Genomic DNA, 15,594 nt, shown 5'->3' with positions numbered 1-15,594 from the left:
GTTGGAGTACACTTACCGTGTCGGCGGTTATCTTCTTAGTGTTGGAGAGAAGAGGATCCACGTGGTTCAGTGAGAGCACGTGGCCGAAGCGTCGCCTTCAGCTACCGGGAGCTGTGACGAGTTTGAGAGACAAAGCCGCGGTGAGTCACGCGTTAATCACCGGTTGATGACCGCTGCAGGCTGCACTCGCCTCACCCCTCTACACCCTCGCACCTAAAATCGCACACACATACACCCACATCACATTTGCATTGGTCAACGAACCCACCGAAACATCTGAACAAAAGCAGTTTAAACTGGTTTTCGCATATTTTTCGCCGTCGCCGTTTTCCTGTGCGATTCTCAAGACTATAAATTCGTCCAAGCATTACGGGGCAGACATTATGGGTGCAAAATAAAGGCATAAGAACAAAACACGCTTGGTCGTTATCTGACTGGTAAAAGGAATGGTGAGCCAATAATATGACTTGATTTAAATCGAGAACAAAGAATCACGTCAATTTTCATTTAAATTGCAAGGCTCGCATTTCAATTAGGTCGATTTCGCGAGCGATTAGCGAATTTCGCAACATCGAATTGTTGTTTGGACCTTCGATGTTCTCGACTGAAGTGTAATTTTTAATCTTATCAGAATGATATTGTTTGCATTTTGTATCTATTAAGTATTTTATATTTTTAACTGAACTTAAATACTCTACAGTAAAAATATTATATCACCATTTCACTCGCTATAAATCCTTAATTTATATAGCGAATGGACGGACATGTATGTGTCGCAGCCAAATGGTTAAAATAGCCGTTCAAACAAACAGCTAGCTCTTTGACTGAACAACGCCATCCAACCACACGTCTAGCCTTTTAATTGAATATTTGAGGCGCTCAAAACGTTCAACACTACAGCTGATTTAAAAGCCGCCGTCAAATTGAATTAGTTGAGCGCTCACCACCGCGACGCTACTGAGTTTTGTTTTCAATATGTCAACTAGCCGTTTTTGATTGTTTCAAGATATTTTTCGTATAGTAAATATACGTTACTGGGTGGTTCACGGAGCGTTTCGACCACTGCGGCTGCGCTGTCATTACAATCCGTCAATTTTCTTGAGGAAGGAATCATTTCCAAAGTCAATCTTTCATAAAATTGACATTACTACAGTACAGAGTAATTAATGTAAAGTCATATGGTAACTAAAACTCATTCTTGTCTTTGTTAAAATTTGAAAAATTGTAATGACAGCGCGACCGCAGCGGTCGAAACGCTCTGCGAACCACCACTTACAGTGTTGTTAAAGAGACAAAAATTATGGAAGCATATACGAGTGATTCAAAATATAAACAAATATTTTGATATATGTTTATGAAATGCATCACCAAGGTACCCATTTATTGCAATTCTATAAATAATTTCATTTTTACTTATATTTCATCAAACTTTTGGTCAATCCAAGAATAATCTCCCAAGAAATTACAAAAAGTTTTCCTATTCTTTCCAATTACATACAAAACTAATGGCCACCCTAGTTAAATTGCCATTTAACCAGTTGGCTAAGCGTATCGTCTCTGTAGTATTGAACGTTGCAGTCAACAAGTCGGCTAAACGACGAATAACCGTCATAGGGCTAGCTGTTTAATTGAACGGCTATTTTAACCATTTGGCTGCGACGTATGTATGTATGAACAGCAAATAGCCAATAAAAAGTGTCTCGACTGGATGAATCACTGGCATGTTTCTAATTGTCCAGTGAACGCAAGGAATTCTTCGTGTTAGATTGCAAATTAAAGTGAAAAGAAATATAGCGTTCGTTATTCTGTGTAACTTTCTATTTAGCACGAGGCAGACATGGACCAATTGTTGCTAGCTGACGGTTTTAGTAGCTAGCGGACGCCCTGGGCGAAATAACTACGAGGCGCCCCCGTCTCTATGCAAAGTAACGTTAAATGCGAAAGTCTCTCTGTCAGGCTTCCAACACGCCGCCGGTGGACCGATATTTACGAAATTTGGAATATACATAGTTAATGACCCGATGCCACGCATATGTATAATTCTAGGGTATTGTACGGATTAAACAAGTTACTTTGCAAAAAAATAACTGACCTGGCTAATTTAACATTTATGTTTTGCGACCTAAAAATAAATTTACCAGTCTCGTCTTGTTACCATTCTCTTCAGAACTGTCTAGGATAGATTTAATATAAAAAACACAAAAGCACAAAATTAATTTTAAAAAAAAGTATATATGTATGTGGCCGTCCAAATCAAAAGGAACCTTATGGCGGCTGGCACATAGGTCTTTATTGCCGTTGTTCGAATACAAAACAACGGCAATAATGGCGTAAGTGCCGGGCGCCGTAAGGTCCCTTTTGATTTGGATGGTCACATATTATCACGAACTAGGTGATTAAAAGTATAAAAGGGGCGCCCTTTTGATCCAGTGCCCTGGGCAACGCCGCCATTACTTACTGTTATTGGCAAAGCAAATAAATCAAATCAATAGAGAAGTTACACTCCCAATATCTGTGATACTTTCTAAATAAATAAATATTTAAAAAAGTTCTTCACGAAATGTAGTCTAACCATTCTATATTCTTTTTCGTTGATCTATGATCCTACTAACCACAAAATAAATTAAATGAAAAATATTATGTTCACAAAGCGTACATACAGACAAACAAAAGGGACACTAATTCAAATTCAAAATTCTTTATTCAATTTAGGATTGACACTTATTGACGTCAAAAACTTAAACTAAGTCTACTGCCGGCTTCCAAAGCGCAGGTGAAGAAGAAGCGGCGCAACAAACTTCACCGCAGCCTTTTCTCCAAGCACGTCAATTAACAAATATAGGTCATATACAGAAATATACTAATTAAGAAATGTTCATTTTTCAAGTTACTATTTAATTTACTATGTATGTATGAGGGTAACATTTTTGAAGCTAATATTTTCCGAGCTGAAATTTTGTACAAACCTTTAGTTTCGATAACATTGCGTTATTTTGATATGCATAATCTGATGGTGCATCCGGGTACGGCTCCCGGCCAGTGAATTCCTAGCGCTGTCATGAAATTTTACACGTGGCTAAAGCTCAGATGAAAAAAAGGATTATTGCAATAAGCAACACCCGATGGTGGACCAGAGTCGGCTCCCCACGAAGGAATTTAATTGCACATGATTTGATTTTTTTTATAACGCGTTGAACGAAATACAGACAAACTTATAATACACCTTTATGTCGGAGGTTATCTATTACATATTATAAAGAGGTAAGCGTTTGTGTGTTTGTATGTTTGAGGCGGGTTATCTCCGAAACTACCCAACCGATTTCAAAAATTCGTTCACCATTTGATAGGTACATTATCCAAGATTGCTATAGGCTATATTTTATCTCAAAATTCCCACGAGAGCGGAGTCCCGGCCAACATCTAGTACGTAACTAATAACACACTCAAAAATATGAATACAGTAATTCCGCGCGAAAAGATCAAACTGTATGGTCCTCTCCTAAATGGTATGTACTCTCCAAGAGAAATGCTTGCATTGTTGCGTTTCAGTTTGACAGGTGAGGTGAGAGAGAGAGAGAGGTCGGTGAGAGAAAGAGAGGTACAAGTACAGAGTTATGTGGCAGAGACCTTATGCCGGCTCCACACGTCGAACATATTGCCAAGCTTTTACGGATACATTGCTGGTTTTTCATTACGGTAAATAAGCTTTTATTTACCATACTAACTGCACGATGTTCACGCATTCGTGTCGTGTCCGAATTCGGCGACTGTGTGGACCTGGTATTAGGCCATAACGGGGGTCTCTTGGGGTGATGGTGTCCATAAATAGCGGTTATTGCTTACCATCAGCAACCCGCATGTTAGTTTGCTTACTATGCTACGTATATAATAATAGTACCTACTAATATTATAAATGGGATAGTAAGTTTGTTTGTTACCTCTACACGCATTATCTTCTGTACCGATTGTTATGACATTTGGTACACGGGTAGAAAATAACCTGTATTAACACATAGGGTGCTTTTATCCCGAAATTACCACGGGAGCGAAGCCCCGGGGCGGAGCTAGTTACATAAAAATCCATAGTATTATAATCCGATACTTTGTCTATAGATAAGGTATGTCTGTCACGCTTTCACGGCTAAACCGCTGCGCCGATTAAGATGAAATTTGGTATAGATATCATTAAAGACCCGAGGTCAAATATAGGCAAAGCTACAGGCAACAGCTAGTCATCAGTTATCAGGAAAGACATAAAAATATTTACCTTGATATTGTGGGTTCTGACTCGAATTAACAATGATGTGAATCAGAAATTATATGAATCATTGATAGATAGACTCATCGAAAACATTAATGTTAAAAAGAGACAAGATGTGACAAAAAAAATGTCAGTAAATTTGACAGAAATGTTTGAGAAATGTCAGAAATTTCTATTATGTTAATTTTAAAAGTAACAATTTAGAATTCATTGCAATATACCATTTGCCAACAATACAAACACAGCAAGCAAATCATCAAAAGAAAATTCGTATTTTCCGTTACAAGAGCTGGGGTAACTTAAACGTAAACAAAATACATATAGGTATAACGTTAGGTTTATAAAACAGAAAGACTATAGTATTCAGAAATAGTATAGCGTAATCATAATTTGCCTTACCTTGTCCCACCATCTGGGGTCGGCGCAAAATGTCTGTTCCCTCCACAATTCTCTATCTTTCCTCATATCCTCCCTGACACAATCATCCATCTCTTCCTAGACCTTCCTCGTCCTCTATATCCGTGTACCTTCCTACTTAAAGCTTTCCTCAGTAAATGATTCTCTTCTCTCCTCATCACTGCGTGATATCAAATTAAAAGTAAACTTTAAAATAAATGTGAAAAACTTGGAAATACAGTATAGTTGGCAGTATTAAATTATTTTAATACAGTCCACTCAGTGTTCCACGGTTAACTTTTTGTACCCGTGGTTCACCTAGGTGTTCTATTTAAGTTAATTTTTTTTTACCACAGATTAAATGTGGTGTGGAAACAAGTGATTCTTTTAAAATACCGAAATCTTAGTGGCATGTGCGTGTTAGTGGCATTATCTAAACTGTGGTTTAAGCTAACTAAGTTAAGAAATCTGCATGGTCTTTAAGTCTGCCTGTAATACGACTGACAAAGAGTCATGTGAAACTATTCAACTGTGTTCCTTTTGCATTAAACTTACCAGTTCTACCAGCACACACGTTTGAGATGAGCATTGAAATAGTGGATCTATAAAATGAACATAAAAGGAGACGGGATTTTTGTTCCCATATTGCTGACCCCGACGTGATTTGAGCAACTAACAATTACGTTAATAGCTGTAGCACCATGTTTTTCTTCTTCACCATCTTATATTGAATCCCTCTAATTAGATAATGATAGTAGTAGACAATTATTATCATGATGCGATGTGACTTCAAAAATCCATCTTATTAAATAACGTTCAAGAAGAAAACTAGCAAGATTTCACATTTAATTTTATTTTTATGATTCACAGAGGTTTTTGAAGTGTTTTCCTGGGAGGTGCCAAGATAATACACCAAGCAAGCAAACTTCTTCAAAATATCTATGGATGCAGTGAAGACTTGTAATACATAGACGAATTAACATTTTGTCATCACTAAAATTTCGACCAAAAAGACGAAAACGCCTAGAAGTAGTTTCCCTTTTTGATGGTGTATCAGTTGAAAACTATACAGAGCGTCTTACTATATCTTTGACAATATCCTTGATCCTTGAGCTTTGGACAACTTGTGGGTAATTTATGATTAGGTAAGTATCAGTCTATATTTGCATAAAATACAATTTGACCATAGATTCAATTTGTGATTACCAAAATTGATCTTTAATTTCGCGACATAAACAACAGCCAGTGTCCTTTTGCTTTGCGAACTTGTCATCACTCTACCGCGTGCCCAGAGCCGTATTTCCTATTTTACGGGCCGTGGATGAAACATTACTTTCGCTGAGCCTTGATTTTTCCAACCATCTTTTTCTTATGGCTACTTTTTTAAAAACTCAACCCCCAAATGACTATAATGTGGGGGGGGGGGTGAAAATTTGTATGAAAATCGTATCTCCGCTTTCGCCGTGAAATTTACGCGGGCAGAACCAAAGGAAAAAGCTAGTCATTTATATTGGTAATCCAACCAAATGGTAATCATGATGTTAAAATTACTATACCTAGTACTTATTTCTAACCTAGGTACATTATGTATATTTTAGACTTATAGTAAAATGTCTGCTTTGTACAAGCTTTTATTTAGCTTACAATGTATGTATGAAAGTTACTATCTCACTATGATTGTTCGGGTTCAATTTTGATGCAAATGTCTTCAACCGATTGAGCTGAAATGTTGTATAACTACACGTCATTTAGTTTTAGTGATAATGCTTATTATTCTACGCATGGGCATATGTTGTACCCAGAGGATTGGCTCTCGACGAGGGAACCCCTCAGCGGTTTACGGTTTGGGCATGATTTTATTGCCATCTGTTGAATGCAACAAAATCTCTCGGGCGACAATAAAAGCTTGTGTCAAAATTTAATTTTTGTAAAAAAAATTGTAGTTTTTAAAAGTACATAGGTACTTTTAAAAACTACCTATATACCTACGGTTAATGTGCGACCGTCCAAAGTACAGTCTGTTATGCTTTGCATATCAGAAAGACTTTTTGTATTTTTGGTAAGTTGTGTAGTTGACTGTAGTTTCAAATTAACACCAAGTAGGTAGGTATTTTATTTCTAACACCCTAAGCCCTTTGAGAATTCGTCAACAAAGAACAACTTACAACGTTATTACTTTTTTCTCAGAAAGAATATAGGTAGCGTACCTACCTACTTACGAAGTTTATGAACGTGTCAGAGGCCCGGAGGTGACCGTGAGCCGTCCACCCCTGTTATCTGACAACTAGGCACAAACATAAAATGAACCAGCCAACACAACGGTTGAAGATACATTGTACGCTTTATTAAATTTTATTTCATTACTGGCTGTAACGCTGTCATTCGATTCGTAGATTCTTAAAAAAAAAAGAAATTCAAAATCGGCAAAATATCTACCTATTTTTTTGCTCGCTGTACCTAAGGAATATCTAGCTATAGATTGATCTAATAGGTTGGTTTATAGGTCATTGTAACGAAGGTCATTGTAACCATAGATAAAAGAAATTAAGTAACATAATGGATTTAGTAAGTCGGAGTACCTACTAATTCCATGAATAGTAACTGTAGTAGGTAGGTACCTATGTAGGTGCAAAGTACGTAAAAACATAAAAATAATGGGAATGGTTTATAAAATTATTGTAATTATAAATCACATCAATTTCGATTATAAGTAGTAGGTATATGTGGCTTTGTGGTCCCTAGTAAATTTTATTTTTCCAACAAAAAGTCATTTCGCCCCAACCGCTCCAGTTAAATTGCTATTTTCGCAATGTCATTGAAGACAAAGGTCGCTGACCTGACACTGCTTCGGACATCGTGATGCCAACAATGGATTCATTTTGATAAAATCGATGTATTTGTGGCGATATCTTTGATACTTATGGCTTTTATGAAAGTTTTATGCATAGACATACTACCTAATTAGATACTAAGTAAATAGGTACATTTTTCATTCGGAGAATCTCATTCAACATGGAGATGTGGTGTATTTTCGGTCTCGTTTAGACATAATAGCAAATTTTTGAGAGTCTCGATAGTTATAAGTTAATTAGAATCGAATTTCACGATAAAAGGGCGACCTCTGCGCATACCTACATAATGTCATTCTACCCGTGTAGGTACAAATTTCAACGAATTCCCTACAGCAGATTTTGCGTATTTGCAGCTTATTGTGTTGTGATTCTGTATATAACACTTATAAACGCAAATGAAATGCCTCTGAAACGTCCGTCTAACCATTTCTCCCTAGTTTCATGTGAATTAATATTTAAATGTATATAAAACTCTGCGCGCCCGTCTGCCCTTCACGTTCGAAGGTAAACGCGCGGCCAATCCGCGAGCAGACATGTTTTTTTTTTTTTTGCTTGCGATTTTGTCCGACTTGGCTGTATGAGTAGCGGTGCTGTCGGCAGTTCTATAGGTACGATGCATAAGTTTTTAATTCGTCCCACAGAGTATATGTATTATTAATATATTTACTCATAGTTTCATTTATTTTATTTACTGTGACTGGATTAACAATATGACAGCATAGATCAATTAAAAAGAAAAAAATAAGCAGTTTGATGTATCTATGTATGACAGCTAGTTACTTTACGTAGACATTAGTAATCGTTATTTTATAATATTATTATATTATAATTATATAGGTAAGTACATACTTAGTACAGACTAATGTATAAATATTTAAATAAAAATATTTAAAAAAAAATAAAATCTATGTAGATTTTGCACAAATATTTATACATTTGTCGAATGTAAATAAATTCCAGTAGGTATTTAATGAAGAAAAAAAAAACACAGCGAATGCAATGAACAATTTGCAATCCAAACCTATATCATCGAATCGCTAGGGAAGATAAAATGATTGTTAATAAGTTGAAGATTCGACGATTGCTCAAAGGTCGTCTCGAGGTTACAAGTAATCGAATAATCCCCTCGTCACCCCAAGGTAGAGGGAGCCACCCGCGACCTACCCCAATGTCCTTGCCTAGGGAAAGGTCAAGAATAAATAGTAGGGCTTTGGCTAAAGATCAAAACAATGTTGATGCCGCGCGACAGAAAAGTAAACGAGGTTTTTTTTAAATATTTAAAATTTTTAAAACAAGATTAAAGTACCTACATTGCCGCTCGATTCCAGAATGTTTTCATCTCATTTACTATTTTCAAAAATAAGATTAAGTACAGTCAACACCATATCAAGTTAAGCTGGATGAACTTCTATGGCGCGGTACCCACCTAATAGCGGCGAGTTTGCAATGAATTTGGGTAAGTTGATGTGCTTTTGACTGTACCCTCGCTACTCGTTTTTTATACACTGACCTCCTCTAATATGCGTGGCTATGCTACTACTATTATAGTACAAAAATAAGAAATGTGAATGTTATGTAAAATTTAAATTAAAAACCCCTTATTGATTTTATATATGATTAGGACAATACAAAAATCAAATAAACTTTAATAGTCTCGCAGGGCATATACGGCATAAAATAATGGCCGAACTTCTTTCACATGGGCAAAGCCACAGGCAAAAGCGTAGTTGTGTCCCGTAAAAAAGAAAGTCATTTCAATAACATGAAAATATTATCGTTATGAGATACTTCACCTATTGGAAGTCGCAGATTGTACCCTTTATGAGCCCGTACCACGAAAGAAGTCCCGCCTACATGGCGCTACTGTCGCTGAGAGTGAACAACGCGGCCTATACTGACCTGAATAAATGTTCAGGTCAGTGGTAGCCTGCCTAATTCTGTTATTAATAGTTCCTCGTGTTGCCACGGGACTTCTTTCATGGAACGGTCTATCGAGCAGAGGATATAAACTTATCTAGCGTGATAGTCGCTGCTGTTAAAATTTGACAAGAAAATGGCTTTTAATTAATGTATCTAATATCTAAGTGTTGGATATTTAAATCCAATCAAAAAGAAATTTCGCTATGAAAATAAGTAAACAAACAATAAATATAGATTTACCAAGTAGATGAGCAATTAAACTATAATATAAATATAGGTACTGATAAAAAATGAATAATTGTCTGTTTGACTTGCAGTTCCTGATAAAAGCAAGTGATACGAAGTCTCTAGAAGATAAATAAAATATATCTATCATACGGGAAAAGCGATCGCGCTGGAGGCAAACAATATGATTGTGTTCCCTGTGTTACACTCACCTCTGTGACGTCCCAAATCCCGAGGACTCAGAAACAACTGTCAAGGTCTTTTTCATGGGGCTTTTTATGCCTCAGTTGCCTCGTACGACCTATATGGAGTTATATAAATAGGTCGGGAATATATGTATTCAGCCAGCTCCACGACGTCGTCGTCACGAACAAATCGCCGACGCGATGCGTGAACATTGCTTGGTATGAGTGCTTTTATTTACCGCAAATGATCGAAAACGAGCAATGTATACCGAATCCTCGTAAAGTTTGGCAAAATGTTTGACAACATTGTGGAGCCGGCGGCGTTAGTTGAAATCTAAACATATTTTGCGTCATTAAACCTATAAAATGCTGTTCAACTTTCGCTAAGGCTTCATTTCCATACCTGTTGGTGTAACTGGGTTCTTATAATAAAGTATAATATTAGTATCCAATGGAAGTTTATTGTGTAGGGAATATGTAATTAAGTCTAGTTATTTTTTTTAATTTGGGAAGTAATCATATATAGGTATAATAAATCGGAAGAAGGGTCAAATTTGTGCATTGTATATCTTTTGGAAATTCTTACTGGAATACACTTATCTCTAACGACATAAATTACAAACCTACAATTTTTCATATTTTTATATATCTGTCTGAACGCGCATCACGCAAAATCTTTAAGTAGTTGAAGTATGGTAAGTACATATGTATAGTTTATTCCGAAGTAATCTTTGATTCCCGTGGAAAAGTCAAATATTTAATTAATTCGTTTGCCTTCATATCAAATTTCAAGTAACTCGGATGTGTACGTAGTTCAGTTTATCTCCGTCGGCTACTTGAAATTTGGTATGAAGGCAAACGAAGTCGCGGGCACATAATAATCTTGCATAACTTGACGTAGCTTGAGTCACATAAGTGGTTGTAATAATAAAATAATTAAAATTACAATTGACATATTTACAAATGTAATTTAAAATAAATAATGTAAAAATACCCATAAGTATGTTTCTGTTGTAATTAAAAATAAAAATGTTTTTCACATAAAATTGTATAAGATTTGGTAAAAATTAAAAGTGGTAATTGTAATCTTAATTTTACTTAGATGGCAATATTGTTTGCACATATATACCTATTACGGTATTTCGATCAATTTGAATTAAATATAAACTTTATGAGAAAAAGAATAAATGAATTTGTTAATAAAATAACATGTTTTACTTTCCATCCAATCCATTTGTCAGGTTCATTAATAGATTAACAAAAAAAAACCAGTAATTTGGGCATTGACATTCATCTCTATTCAAATCATTTTAGCAATTTAATTTTGCGGGGGAAAGGGTTAGGTATTATATCTGTGGGTTATACGCACGTGCACTATGGCATACACACATAAAAAATATTTTCTAGTATAATATGTGAAATGAAACACCATTGTTTTGTTGTTTAGTTTGTTGTCCCCGGTTCTTTTTTGCAGCAGAAAACTGAATTTCATTCGCCCGGTAGACTTAGTCTAGGTGGGAATCCGAGCACATCTTGTTTTATTACTCGTGCAGGTCTGATGACGCATACGTTTCGCTTTTGTTTTAGCAGAGGGGTTAGCTTAGCTATGGCCTCTAAAACATGACATGTGGAAATCCCTTGACTATTCTACTCCCATGGGAAACAAGCGTGTGTATCAAACCCATATATATAACAGCAACAATCCTACATCAAATAAGTTTACTTTAAAACATAGGGTTGTTATGAGTATTTCATTCAGGGAATTAAACAAAATTAGGGGATCAAAAAGAATATTTTAAATTTTAGAAGAAACGTTGCAAGCAAATAGAGAAGGAAATCTGAATGAATGTCATCTCTCAATATGGTATAAATCAATCCGTGTCGTAGTCGACAAATTACATCAAGATGGGAGATTTTGATACTCCCTGTTTTTTTAAATATACTCCTCCGTATTCCTGAAGTGAGAATCAAATTTGAAGAATTTACTTATTCAGAAATTGGACTTTCCAACTTTCAGATGCAATTATTGTCAATTTTTAAATCAGATACCTATAGTATTTCTCAAACGCTAACCTTCGAAACTACCTCTGCTGAGAAGAAATTCCGAATGAAACTCATTTAAACATTTTTGGTCGAACATTAGGCTAGTCCCTAGGCCAATGGTGTAGTGGAAAACTTGGAGAACATCAAACATTCAACAAAAATCTGTATAGGTATTCAAAAATCATTTTAAAGGACAATGTCCAGAATCCAGATACTGCCAATACAAGATATCAGTGGTTTATATGTAAGTATCGCATTTTTGCATGTCTGTGTGTATTTATAGCTGTAGGCGTCGGACGAGGCGACCTTGCGCGCGAGACGGTCTCCATACCACGAATCGCAATTTCTCTCGCAAAATTATTAACTGCATCGATTTATTCAGCGCACAACGATGCTGCAAGTTTAAGAATGGGTAGACGTTGAATGCAACGCAGCAATGGTGTTGGAAATGTGCGGTGTTAGCGATTTCTGTTTGGATGAAGTGGTAGGGAGGCGATGGACAACGCGCCACACGCCGGTTTGCCAATTTTGCAGTGATAAGTTCATCGACACACGCCGTCGAGCCACGAAACTGACTTCGGTGCGATGCGCCATTTTTTACTTCCAAAGCTTCCCCATCAACGACTGACGACAACACAACCCAAATATTTATTAAAATTTTCATAAATTGGCAAATGTTATCATAAAATTATAATATGATTTTTTTGACGGATAAAGTTATTGTATGTATTAATTTACACATGTTTTTGCAAATAAAATATGATTTATTTGTTTCTTTTTACCTTTAACCCCTTCTAAATGGGACTTAAGCACGCGGCTAAGGCTCTGAATAACAATGGACTCTCCATTAGCCGCTCAGTGATTGCGTTACGACCATTTTGAGCAGGACACAGTATTTTATTTATATGAAATACGTGATAGCGTACACATTTATGAAAGCTTTTATTTAAATATGAGGGTCGTTTATTGGAGCGATGTCTTGCAACTCAATTTTGAAGCATATATCTCTAACCCATACCTACTTCCATACTATTAGAGATGTGAAATTGTGTTTGTTTGTCATTCTTTCACGTCAAAACGTCTCTTGTGAACTGTGGAGATAGGCTACAGCTAATAAAAGCATAAAAACTGAAATGATGATTTTTTTTTTATTCCCTCTTTTGGCTTGGAGAAGGTGTCTCCAAAATTATAAATCGATTCCTAGTTTCACGGATCCATGTCACACGCACACATACATATTTGGCTATATGGAATCAATTGGTATAAGTAATGTGTGCGTGCGCTGTGCATACCTTACAACAATTAGTCATTAAATTATGAGCAATTATACTTCTTCATTGCTTTGATTGATATTAATTTTGAAATCCAACGTATGACATGTTACCACGCCACCATTTCTAAGATTTAAATACATAATTAGTAGCTTAGTTATTATTTTAGTAAAACACATTTTCGGTAAAAATAAATGTTCATAGGAAATGTTGCAATGAAGGAGGCGTTTCTGTCGATTAGAAAATAATCAATGTGGGTGCTTAGTTAATTTAAAAACAACAGTAGGAAAGTTTGAGCTGATGATTGCTATGTTCTAAATTAGGTGTATCTGTACAAAATTTCGTCAAAATCAGCCGAGGAGTTTAAACTTGAAAAAGTGAATTAGGCGTATGTAATATTAGTATGGATTGGATAAATCGGAGATAATTATCATAAGACTAATATATTTTTGAATAAATTTGATTTTTACATCTGATGCAGAAGCGAGAGGACAACTTTGTCTAAACGGGGTATATATACCCCGTTTAGACAAAGATTAGATTTCGCTTCTTATTAGTTAGTAGTTATTTTAGACATATTTGACTAATTTACGTTACGTTGGATGGAAGATATTCTTGAAATGAGAGCGCTGTCTCCTGTTGGCTGGCTACACTGGGTGTTTAACAACCAATCCTGACCTTTCTCTTTGGTATTGCAATGGCAAAAAATGTAGTTTGTTTAAAACTAGTTTCCTTGACAGAATGTAGATGGCAGAATTCCAGGGCATATTTCTCAAGGGATTATAGTTTATCCTCGGAATAATCTTAACTAGATTATTCTTATTCACAAATTAGCCTTTCACATTGATTTTATCACGTGATTCTTTCTTTACATATTCTTCATAGACGTATTCCTCATGGCTGAGGGTCGTGGTCATTACGTGGAATTAAACACACACAACAACTTTATTGGCATTAGTAATGGAGTGGTATGCCATTGCCTTCTCCATTTCACACACAAGTTAATAATCAACCAGTGTGCAGGTTTCCTCGCGATGTTTTCCTTCACCAGAAGCAAGTGGTGGTCTATGAATACTACTATACAAACTCATGTGGCACGAGTAGGATTCGAACTTGGGACCTTTCGATCCACCACAGCTTCTCTCCAGGGATAATAGTTCATCTTTGGAAAAATCTAATTACTTATTCACAAATTAGTGTTTCACATTGATTTTTTCACGCAATTCTTTCTTTACATAGGTAAAGGTATTTCTCAAAACCAAAAACTACTTTGGAACGACCATTGCTGAGAAGAAACGCCGAAATAACTCATTTGTATATACTCCCATGATGCCAGAAATGCTTAAAACCTTGGAAAAATCTAGATATCTACCAACTAGTGCTCAGGGTACGAGTAATGCTGAAGGTTCATTGCCCTATATTGCTAAAATTAGCTTTGAGATGCGTCACTTGGTTAGCTGGTGGCAGATAAAAAATTGTGTTTGAGATAGGTAGGCATTCGGTGATTTTGTGTTCCTAGGTACCTCTAAATAATTTATCTAGGTAAGCTAGGTAGTTAGTTAGTTATGCCACTCAAATGTGTCCCTCCCTATCCTCGCATGCGATTTCCATGATATGGCGAAACGGTGGATACTTATTATTATTTGTCACATATTTTACCTATTCACGTAAATAATGGTACATTCATTTATATTCCCGGTCGCATTCGGCGCTGTGACAACGTGAAGCCGGTGGTCAGCGTAAAAATAAACGTTAAAATTTTGAAGATTTTTATCAAAATGCTAACATAGATAGGTATATTTAAAATCATTAAGATTAATAAAATAAAGCTAATTAAATAAACTAATGAAACAAATATTAAAACTAAAATATACTTATAAATTATATAAATATTTACAAATTCAATATTTCGTCCAGCGCGTCTGATCGAGGCAAGGTTTTAAGCATTTACATAGTAATAGAAATACATTTATTCATAGCATATTAATATACGTCACAGAAAATGAACAAAATTTTAATACTCAATACAAAGGTACATTAAATATGCTACAAAAGGGTACCACTCAGCTTGTGCTATGACGAAGAGCCATGACGCTGATTTTCAGTGTAGCGCGACTTCTCTCTGACCAAGGAAACTGCCACAACGTTGCCTCACGTCAAGTTTTGAAGGTTCATCTATGATTTTAAGGTAGAAAATCTAAAATTTTTATATATAAGTGATTTGATTTTGCAAAAAAGTCAAAATGTGCACTACATTGGATCACGCACGTCTCGCATTCGTGCCTAATTAGATGATTAGACTACTTTTCAGAAAAAGCAATTAAAGGTGTAATAAATTGTTTAATTTATGAGAGCAGCTCATTGTACTCTACCGCACAGCAGTGTACACTCTACCGCACAGCAGTGTACACTCTACCGCACAGCAGTGTACACTCTACCGC

General features: G+C 35.9%; 1 long non-coding RNA gene across 1 annotated transcript; it reads left to right on the top strand.

Moving 5' to 3' along the window:
* LOC128676419 (uncharacterized) lies at positions 1–11,044 on the top strand. The gene is made up of 4 exons (XR_008405409.1): positions 1–140; positions 5,528–8,346; positions 8,470–8,965; positions 9,747–11,044. It is a non-coding gene; the product is annotated as an uncharacterized LOC128676419 (long non-coding RNA).
* Positions 11,045–15,594: the final 4,550 nt, after the last annotated feature.

The sequence above is a fragment of the Plodia interpunctella genome, chromosome 16 (genome assembly GCF_027563975.2).
Source record: "Plodia interpunctella isolate USDA-ARS_2022_Savannah chromosome 16, ilPloInte3.2, whole genome shotgun sequence".
NCBI classification, from domain to species: Eukaryota; Metazoa; Arthropoda; class Insecta; order Lepidoptera; family Pyralidae; genus Plodia; species Plodia interpunctella.
The sequence above is the reverse complement of the archived record's forward strand: the minus strand, read 5'-3'. Positions and strand labels throughout refer to the sequence as shown.